Raw genomic sequence first — 9,272 nt, 5'->3', positions numbered from 1 at the left:
GTCCTCGTTAGGGTCTGAGGGCCGGACGGCGGGCGTGCCGGCGGTCTGGGGTTCGCCTCCCCCGAGCCGCGGCGGGTGCAGACAAAGAGGTGGCGGTGCGGGGCTCGGGCCCGACGCCGGCCGCGGGGTGCGGGCCGCGAGGTTCGGGGCGCGGGGCCGACCGGGTTGGGCGCGGCGGCCGAGCGCGCGGGGAGGAGCCGCCGCGGCGTCTTCTCCAGGCGGCGCGTGCCCGCCCGGCCCCGCGGCGGCGCGTCACGCTCTCCCCCGCCCGGAGCCGACGAGCCGGGAGGCGGGAGGCGGTGGCCGCGCGGCTGCTGTTACTGCTACTGCTGCTGCTGCTGCTGCTGCTGCTGCTGCAGTGGGGCAGGTGGCGGTGACTGGCGGCGACCGAGGCGGCGGCGGCGAGCGGTGAGCGGGGCGCGGCGCGGGCCCTCTCCCCTTCCTCGTCCTCTCCTCACCTTTCCCCTCCCGCTCCGCCCGACCAGCTCCTGCCCGCCCGGCTCGGGGCCGGGGGCCGGGCCCGGCGTCTGAGAGGGGGACCGAGTCCCGCGCGCCGGGGCGACCCCGAGGGGCCGCAGGGAGCCCCAGGGCGATGGCCGTGGAGGCCGGCGGTCCCTGGGGTGCTCCGCCCGGAGCCGGAAAAGTGGCCGGCCCTGTCAGCGCCGAGCCCGGCCTTCCCTTCCTCCGCCCGCCTCAAGATGGAGCTTGGACTCCTTGCCCCTGCGCCGCCCCAGGCGCCGCTCCCTCCCCGGCACCCTTCTCCGCTCTCCTCAGCCCCGGAAGGGGGTTGTGGGGGGCGGACGCCCGGGGGGCCGAGGCCCGGCGGGACCTGTTGCCCCGGCAGGCACCTGAGTGTGCCTCGGGCCCTTGGCCGCGGTGCCCGCGAGCCGGAATGGAGGGCAACCTGGCCGTGGCCTCCGTGGCGGGCGCCGGCCGGCGGGCTGGCCTTGCTGGCCTGGGGCCTGGGCGGCCGTGGCTTTTGTCCCCCAGCCCCACCCCCCACTCCGAGTGGGACTGTGATTCTTGGAGAAGGTGGATGACAAGAGGTGACAGGGATTTCTGAAATAACACCGCTGCCCCGTAACCCGAACCTTCTGCCTCGGCGGGGCATTGGCTCGGAAGACAGATGACACTTGTTCAGAGGTTATTTTAAAAGCAGAGCCTTCTGATTCCCCTCCTTTGGAGGTCCTGTGCTTCAGAAATCTGATTTTGATCTGGGGAGAAACCTTGAACTCGGCTGTTTCTCCACTTCATGTGGCTTTTCCATCTGGCAGGAGCCGAGCACCACTCCCTCCCTCCTCCCTTCCCAGCCCCACCTCTTTGATGTGAAGAAATTGCACGTTAAGTCTGTAATCTTCAGTTACCTGCTTTTAGCAAAACCTGGGCGCCAATTACCGTTTTTAAGAAGGAGGGTGGAGAAAATGCTGCTTTTTGTTGTTATTTTTGTTGGATTCAGCGGCCTTGCCTTCTTCCTGTTTCAGGTTAGGACAGTGCCTGGCCAGTAAGAGCTCAGCATTAGTGTTACTGCTGCTGCTCTTATGGTTCTGGTTCTGGTGGGTGTTACTGGTTTTTATTTTATTTTATTTATTTAATTACTACTGTTACCTATAGTATGCACAAGTCCGGAGACCAAATGTGTTAGAATTTGGGGTTTAATGATAATCTTTTGCAAGAATCCTCAGGTATGTGGCTCCTCAGCTTTGGGGCATTTTTCTCTGGAAATATTAACATTTATTGAGGGCTTCCTGTGCTCATGCCCTGGGCAAGTCTCTTATATGTTTTATCTCATTAATTAACCTAACCCAGTGATGGTGCTGTTATTATCCCCATTTTACAGAGGAGGCGTAGAAAGGTCAGGAACCTTGCTCAGGGTCACACAGCTGATAAGTGGTGGTGTCAGGATTTGAGCTCAGGTATTCTGACTCCAGGTGCTGAGTAATTAAATTAGTATAGTGCCTCTCTGGCAAGGAGCAAGGCTGGCCCTTTTTATAGGGTCTTTTTAAAAAAAACTTACATATTTTTGGTTGCCTTGGGTCTCCGTTGCTGCGCGGTGTGCGGGCTTCTCACTGCGGTGGCTTCTAGTTGTGGCATGCGGGCTCAGTAGTTGTGGTGCACAGGCTTAGTTGCTCCGCGGCATGTGGGATCTTCCCGGACCAGGGCTCGAACCCGTGTCTCCTATGTTGGCAGGGGATTCTTAACCACTGCGCCACCAGGGAAGCCCGAGGCTGGCCCTTTTAATTTTTATTTATTTATTTACTTTTTTGCAGTACGCGGGCCTCTCACTGCTGTGGCCTCTCCCGTTGCGGAGCACGGGCTCCGGATGCACAGGCTCAGTGGCCATGGCTCACGGGCCCAGCCGCTCCTCGGCATGTGGGATCTTCCCGGACCAGGGCACGAACCCATGTCCCCTGCATCGGCAGGCGGACTCTCAACCACTGCGCCACCAGGGAAGCCTGTGGCTGGCCCTTTTTAAAGCAAAGAAAGTGGGTGATTGCTTGGCCAAGAGCTTATCCTAGGTTTTTGAGGTTCAGAGAAAGTGGTAAAGTACAGCTTAGGCTTCCCACTAGGCATTGTTTAAAAGGGTAAAAAACGGAACTGGGTGGACCTTGCAAAGGTATTTTGTCTAAAGGTAAAGATTGGCCCTTCCCTCTTTTTTTCAGCAATTGCTTAAGCTCCTAATTGTGCTTCAGTATGACGTAGGCAGATCTGGTTTCTGTTCTTTAGGAGTTTAGAATTTGGTGCTTCTCTTACTTACTTTAAATTTTTTTTTTTTAGCCTAGTGTCTAACGTTGAGTCTGTCGCGTGCTATGTGACTCATTAAGTCAGTCATGTTTGACTCTTGCTTTTACGTGCTGTCTCTTTTGGGATTCCAAACCCAACTCATGGTGTGTAAGAGATGACTTGGGTCTCTTATACTCCATACAAAGGTAGGCACATTTGAATTTGTCACATATTGGCTGCCAGATGTTCTTCATTGTTTTTTACAGATGTATTTTCTGTTCTTCCCAATGTGTGTGTGTGTGTGTGTGTGTATCTCAATGATATGTGTGTGTATATCTATCTATCTATCTATCAAGGACCTTGTATTTCACTTTAGAGCACCCTCTACAGAATTCTGCAGAGTCCCATGTGCTCAGTAAATATTTATTATTTAGTTAATTGAAAATATGAGGTCCATAAGTTTCAGGACTGGCTTTATAGAAGTTAAAGCTAAAGAAAAAAACTGAAAGTAGTGTAGTAAAGTCACAGGAAGACGGCTTAGTATTTGTTAACATTAAAAGGAAACTTCGTGCAGTGTTAACTAAAGTGAGACTTTTCACCTCATATAATTTTCCACTTTATCTGAATTATCAGCTTCTTTCCCTCTCTTCCTTGTACAAATGAGGTGAGAGGTTGAGTGTTTTTCTCTGATATAAAGAATGGACACTGTTGTTTACTAATCATTGCAAACCAGTAGTTCTTTTCAGTAATTTTGAAATCTGTGGGAGTCTTCCCAAAGGGAGCTTGTGGGGCTATGGTGGACTTATATGTGGGCAGTACTTAGGGTCTCATTTGGTATTCACTCAACAAATATTTATTGAGTACCTACTGTGTGCCGGGTGCTGGTGATACAACAGTAAATAAAACAGACAGAAATCCCTGCTCTCTTGAAACTCCCCTTCAAGTAGGGGAGGCAGACAATAACCATATTAAAAATGTTGGAGAGTGGTACATGGTAAGGAAAAATAAATCAGGAAAGGGGGAATATGAAGTTTGGGGGACAAGAGTTAGGGTAATGGAAATTTTAGATAGGGTGATAAGAAGAGACCTAGCTGAGAAAATGACTTTTAAATAAAGATCTAGAATAAGTGAGGGAATGTAGATCCCAGAGGGAAGAGCATGCTAAGAAGGGGTAACAGCAAGGACAAGGGTCCTGAGGTGGGAGCTTGGGAGGAGACAGATAATTTAAGGCCATGCAGGTTGTAGCCCTTAAAATATGTATTAAAATATTTTAAAATAGTGAAAGATAAAGAATTTTGTGCCATGTTATTAGTGATTTTGATGAAGAAAAAGTTAAAGATGGGGGAAGTAAGGCTTAAAGAATTTCACTAACTTCCCTAAAAGGCCGCACAGCCAGTGAATACAGAGCTAGAAATTGAACGTAGTTTATATTATTTTAAGCAATGCACAGAATATGTTGGCAGTGGAACCTTGAGTAAGTGGCTGGCAGAAAGGCCAGACCAGTGCTTGATGTTCAGACTTGCTGTTAAGTGTATACTTTCCTGTTTGTATGCAGGATTTTTGCTCAACCCTGGGAGGCCTTGTAACTGACATTTGCAAATATAGCTTTTTCCTGGAATTGTGCTCCTGGCAGTAAAGCCTTCCTTTTTAGTCTTAAAAGCTTCATGGTTCAAAATCTGTGTTTAATATAAACTTTTATTTAAGTCTCTTCAATCTTAATTGGAAGGCAGTGACAGTATTACTCTGAATATGAATTTTTTAGAGAACTGTTTAGGCAGACTTTAAACTAATATAGCATCTTATATATTTTTAATATGCATAGTATATGTTTCCCATGTAGATGGAACTCAAGGAATCCATATGCTTTAAGTCAGCATTTGAATTACAATGCACTTTTAAGGGAAAACATATTGATGGTGCTGTACAAGAATTTCAAGAGTGACTTCTTCAGATTTCAAATCAGGGGAACAGAGGAGTTGTTTTTTTTTTTTTTTTTTTTTTGGGTGGGTTGGCAGACTGTAATTAACCAACCTTGAATTTGGCTAGGACATCTGGGTTAATATCCTGGCCCTGGCACCAAGTACCAAGGAATCTTGGCCACAATTAGTAAAGAGCTTTTTTTTTTTTTAATCTCCATCTGGCACTTCCAGAAGGACAGATTCCACTAGCACTAACTCAGTGGGTGAGTCTGTTTTTTAATTGTCTGTCTTATGGTGGTTCAGCAACAAAATCTTAAAAGTGTTCTTTGCAAAATCTTAGAAAAGAAGTACTCCTATTACAGAATCCCTGTTGGGAACCCTTTCTGCTATCTCTTTCCTTGGGGAGTTGTATTCTCATTTGCCTCTTAGGAATTCCAGTGAGACTACAGACAGACATTTTGCTGCCCTAATGTTTTATATAAGCATAAGGTCTAATATATTATTCTTCTAACTTGAATTAAGTAGTTTGATATTTGTATTCTCCTTTGCTTACTTATGTCTAAGTATAGCTTGGGTTAGATCCCAGTTTTAACTCTGCCCATTTTTTACTCTTAAAATTGCCAAGTCCTTGATTTACTGTATCTTCTCTGAAGTTAAAGGCCTGAAGATCCGGATGTTCAGGAGGTGCAAATCATCCAACATTTGTGTTTGTTGTAAAAGGGAAGACAACTTTAATGAGATTTTTTTTTTCCTGATTCTACAGATCCCTGGTCAAGTAGTGCGCTGAAATATTTGGCATAATTTTTCCCTGTCTTCTCAGGAAAAATAAGAGATATTAGGGAAATTTCCCTAAAAATCTTTCAGTCAAATCATTTTATCTCCTGCCTTCTCTCTTTATCTGGTTTCCTCCATAGAATGATTTCTTACTGGAGACATTGCCTTCTAATATCATAAGGCAGGAAGTAACCTATTTAGACTTCTCTTTTCCACACTATAGAAAAATAAACTTTATAGGCAGGGTAATTTTTTTTTCTTTTACAGCTTAAGTGAAAGAAAACTTTTATCACTAAGTTTCTTTCACACATGGGTGACTGGAAAAAAGTATTGCTAATTTCTGTTGTAAGGTATACGTGGTTTGCTTCGGTTGTGACACTGAGAATCTAGTATCAGAGTCAGATTCAGATTTTAGAAAATTTTTTCTAGTGAAGTTGTTACTTTTTTAGGTTCTCAGGTTTATTTTCCCCTTATGTACCGGTTTTACAAGGGCTCTTACATTTTAATAACATATATTGGTTATCCTATAATATGTGGTTTCAATGCGTAAGATATAAAGCACACATATTAAAAAACATAGAAAAAAGCAAATTATCCATAATCCTACTGCTCAGAGAAGATTATTTCAGTGTTCTAGAGTATGTCCTTCTAATCTTTTCTTCTTTATACTTAAAAAATATATTTATGGCTGGATCTATATTTCTATTTTGAAGTAATTAAAAGTGTAATATTTTCACTGGAGATATTCTGGGTAAACCAACATGGGGAATCAGAACTACTGTTAAGAAGTTTGAGGGACTTCCCTGGCGGTCCAGTGGTAAAGACTCCACGATTCCAATGCAGGAGGCATGGGTTCCATCCCTGGTCTGGGAACTGAGATTCCGCATGCCACGCAGCTCGGCCAAAAAAGAAAAAAAAGAGAAGAAGTTTGAGGTCCTGGATTTGCTTCAGCCCCAACTCCATGAGTCATGTGAAGTTGGGCAAGTTGCTTGACCTCTCTCAGTCTGCTTCTCACTCTGTCAAGTGGGGTAACACCTGCCCTGTCCACCTGCTGGGGTTACTCTGTTAATGTAGGGATTCGGTGACAGTCATAGTGCTAAGGGAGTCGGCGCTTTCAAATACCAAAGAGACCGAGGAGACAGAGGAAAGACTAGTCCAGGATCACTAGTTGCCTGTGAGTCACCTGGCTTATTTTGCGAATGGTTACATTTTTAGTAAAGCTTTTCAGATGAATGTGACCAATAGAGAGTGTCCCGTGGGGTGGGCAAAAACCCCAGAAATACCGATTTATCAAACATTTGTTGAGTGCTGCAAAGACTCTGTCTCACTAGGTGAGACAGCTAACTGTGGGCCAGGTGGAGGCTAAGGCGGAGACGTGCTGGGGCCCTGGAAGAGGGTCCGTTCTCTTGGCATGGGTGTGTGTGTGTGAGAGGGGATTGAGGAAGCTTCCGAAGTGGGAATTAGCTCTTGTGTTTGGCGTTGATGGAGACGGAGGGTGTCTAGGCAGGGGTGGGTTAGAGAAGACATTCTAGGCTGGATTGAGCAAAGGCATAAAGGTAGTGTGTTGAGATGATAGCAGACAGTCTACTGCTCTGAAGTTTGAGGGCAGGTAACAGGAAATAGAGCTAAGATGTCTGGGTTTATATCAGGCAAAGGCTTCCCTGTCCTGAGAAGGAGTCCCTCTTACTGGTCTCTAGCACTTTATAATCATTAAGTTTTTTGGCAAGTTTTTTTTTTTTTATGATGTTTGGTCAAAAATATCTGGTTGTAGGTGGTAAATAGGAAAACTTCTGGGTATACCAATTATCTTTTTTTCCCCCAGTTATCTTTTTTGCATAGAGTTGTGCAGCCATCACCACGCTCAGTTTTAGAATATTTTCTTCACACCAAAAAGGAACCCTGTACCCACTAATAGTCACTCCTCATTTCCTCCTTACTCTCCCAACCCCTACTCTCTATCTCTAGAGATTTGCCTATTCGGGACATTTCATATAAATGGGATCATACAGTGTGACTGACTTCACTTAGCAAAATGTTTTCAAGCTTCATCCATGTTTTAGCATATATCAATGCTGCTTCATTCCTTTTTATGGTGAATCACATTCCACTGTGTGGATATACCACATTTTGTTTGTTCATCAGCTGATAGACATTTGGGTTGTCTCTACTTTTTCCTGTTATGAATAATGCAGCTGTGAACATATGTGTATTAGTTTTTGTGTGGACATATGTTTTCATTCATCTTAGGTACACACCTAGGAATAGAATTGCTGGATCATGTGGGAACCCTACCTTTTGAGGAACTGAAAAACTGTTTTCCAAAGTGGTTGTACTGCCAGCAATGAGCGAGATTCCAGTTTTCCCACATCGTCATCAACACTTGTTATTATCTTTTTGGTTACAGGCATCCTAGTGAGGATGAAGTGTGATATCTCATTGTGATGTGATTTGCATTTACCTGATGGCTAGTGATGTTGAGTACCTTTTCATGTGCTTAGTTGTCATTGTACGGCTTCTTTGGAAAATATCCCAGTTATCATTTTTTTTCCCTTTAAAATATTAAGTATAAAAGCAAACCGCAGAAAAATAGTATGTTACCATTTAGGATAAAAAGGGCGTACAAAGGCATACCGGTTATCTTTTTTTTTTTTAATTTATTTATTTTTCGGCTGCGTTGGGTCTTCGTTGCTGTGCGCGAGCTTTCTTTAGTTGCAGTGAGCGGGGGCTACTCTTCGCTGTGGTGTGTGGGCTTCTCATTGTGGTGATTTCTCTTATTGTGGAGCATGGGCTCCAGGCATGCAGGCTTCAGTAGTTGTGGTCCATGGGCTTAGTTGCTCTGCGGCATGTGGGATCTTCCCGGACCAGGACTTGAACCCATGTCCCCTGCATTGGCAGGTGGATTCTTAACCACTGAGCCACCAGGGAAGTCCCCAGTTATTTTCTTTAAAATTGTTTTTATTGTGGTAAAACATACATAACATAAAATTTACCATCTTAACCATTTTTAAGTGTACCGTTCAGTGGCATTAAGGACATTCACGTTGTTGTGCAGCCATCACCACCCTCCATCTCCAGAATTCTTCTTATCTTACAAAACTGAAGTTCTTTACCCATTAAACAGTAACTCCTCATTCCTCCCTCCTTCAGCCCCTGGCAGCCACCATTCTACTTTCTGTCTCTATGATTTTGACTACTCTTAAATACCTGATATAAATGGAATCATATGGTATATGTCTTTTTGTAACTGGCTTATTTCACTTAACATAATGTCCTCAAGGTTCATCCTTGTTGTAGCATGTGTCAGAATTTCCTTCCTTTTTAAGGCTGCATAATACTCCATTTGTATGGTTACACCACATCTTGCTTATCCATTCACCTCTCAGTGGACACTTGGGTTGCTTCCACATGTTAGCTATTGTGAATAGTGATGCTGTGAACATGAGTGTATAACTGTTGCTTCGAGACCCTGCTTTCAGTTCTTTTGGTTATATACCCAGAAGTGGAATTACTGGATCATATGGTAATTCATAATTTTTTGAAGAACCACTAGAGTGTTTTCCACAGAGGCTGTACCATTTTATATTCCTATCAACAGTGTACAAGGGTTCCAGTTTCTCCATATCATTGCCAACACTTTTTCTTTTCTTTTTTATAGTAGCCATCTTAATGGGTGTGAGGTCTTATTTCAGTGTAGTTTTTTTTTTTTTTTTTTTTTTTTTTTGCGGTATGCGGGCCTCTCACTGCTGTGGCCTCTCCCGTTGCGGGGCACAGGCTCCGGACGCGCAGGCTCAGCGGCCACGGCTCACGGGCTCAGCCGCTCCGCGGCATGTGGGATCTTCCCGGACTGGGGCACGAACC

At 45.2% G+C, this 9,272-nt stretch overlaps 1 protein-coding gene across 8 annotated transcripts in view; it reads left to right on the top strand.

The window, feature by feature from the left end:
• The first annotated feature begins 278 nt into the window (after positions 1–278).
• The window catches only part of CLIP1 (CAP-Gly domain containing linker protein 1), a 123,745-nt gene continuing 114,751 nt past the window's right edge, over positions 279–9,272 (top strand). For 6 of the 8 annotated variants that reach the window (XR_003436754.1, XM_027124900.1, XM_027124899.1 and 3 more), the window contains exon 1: positions 281–408. The gene's annotated coding sequence lies outside the window, so the exon portion shown is untranslated. Of the gene's footprint in view, positions 409–9,272 lie in introns of all 8 variants that reach the window. The other 2 variants (XR_003436755.1, XM_027124898.1) reach the window with 2 other exon arrangements.

This window comes from Aethalodelphis obliquidens, unplaced genomic scaffold (assembly GCF_003676395.1).
Source record: "Aethalodelphis obliquidens isolate GAN/ISIS:26980383/991018 unplaced genomic scaffold, ASM367639v1 scaffold28, whole genome shotgun sequence".
Classification (NCBI taxonomy): domain Eukaryota; kingdom Metazoa; phylum Chordata; class Mammalia; order Artiodactyla; family Delphinidae; genus Aethalodelphis; species Aethalodelphis obliquidens.
Note: the sequence above shows the minus strand (reverse complement) of the source record. Positions and strands in the feature narration are given on the sequence as shown.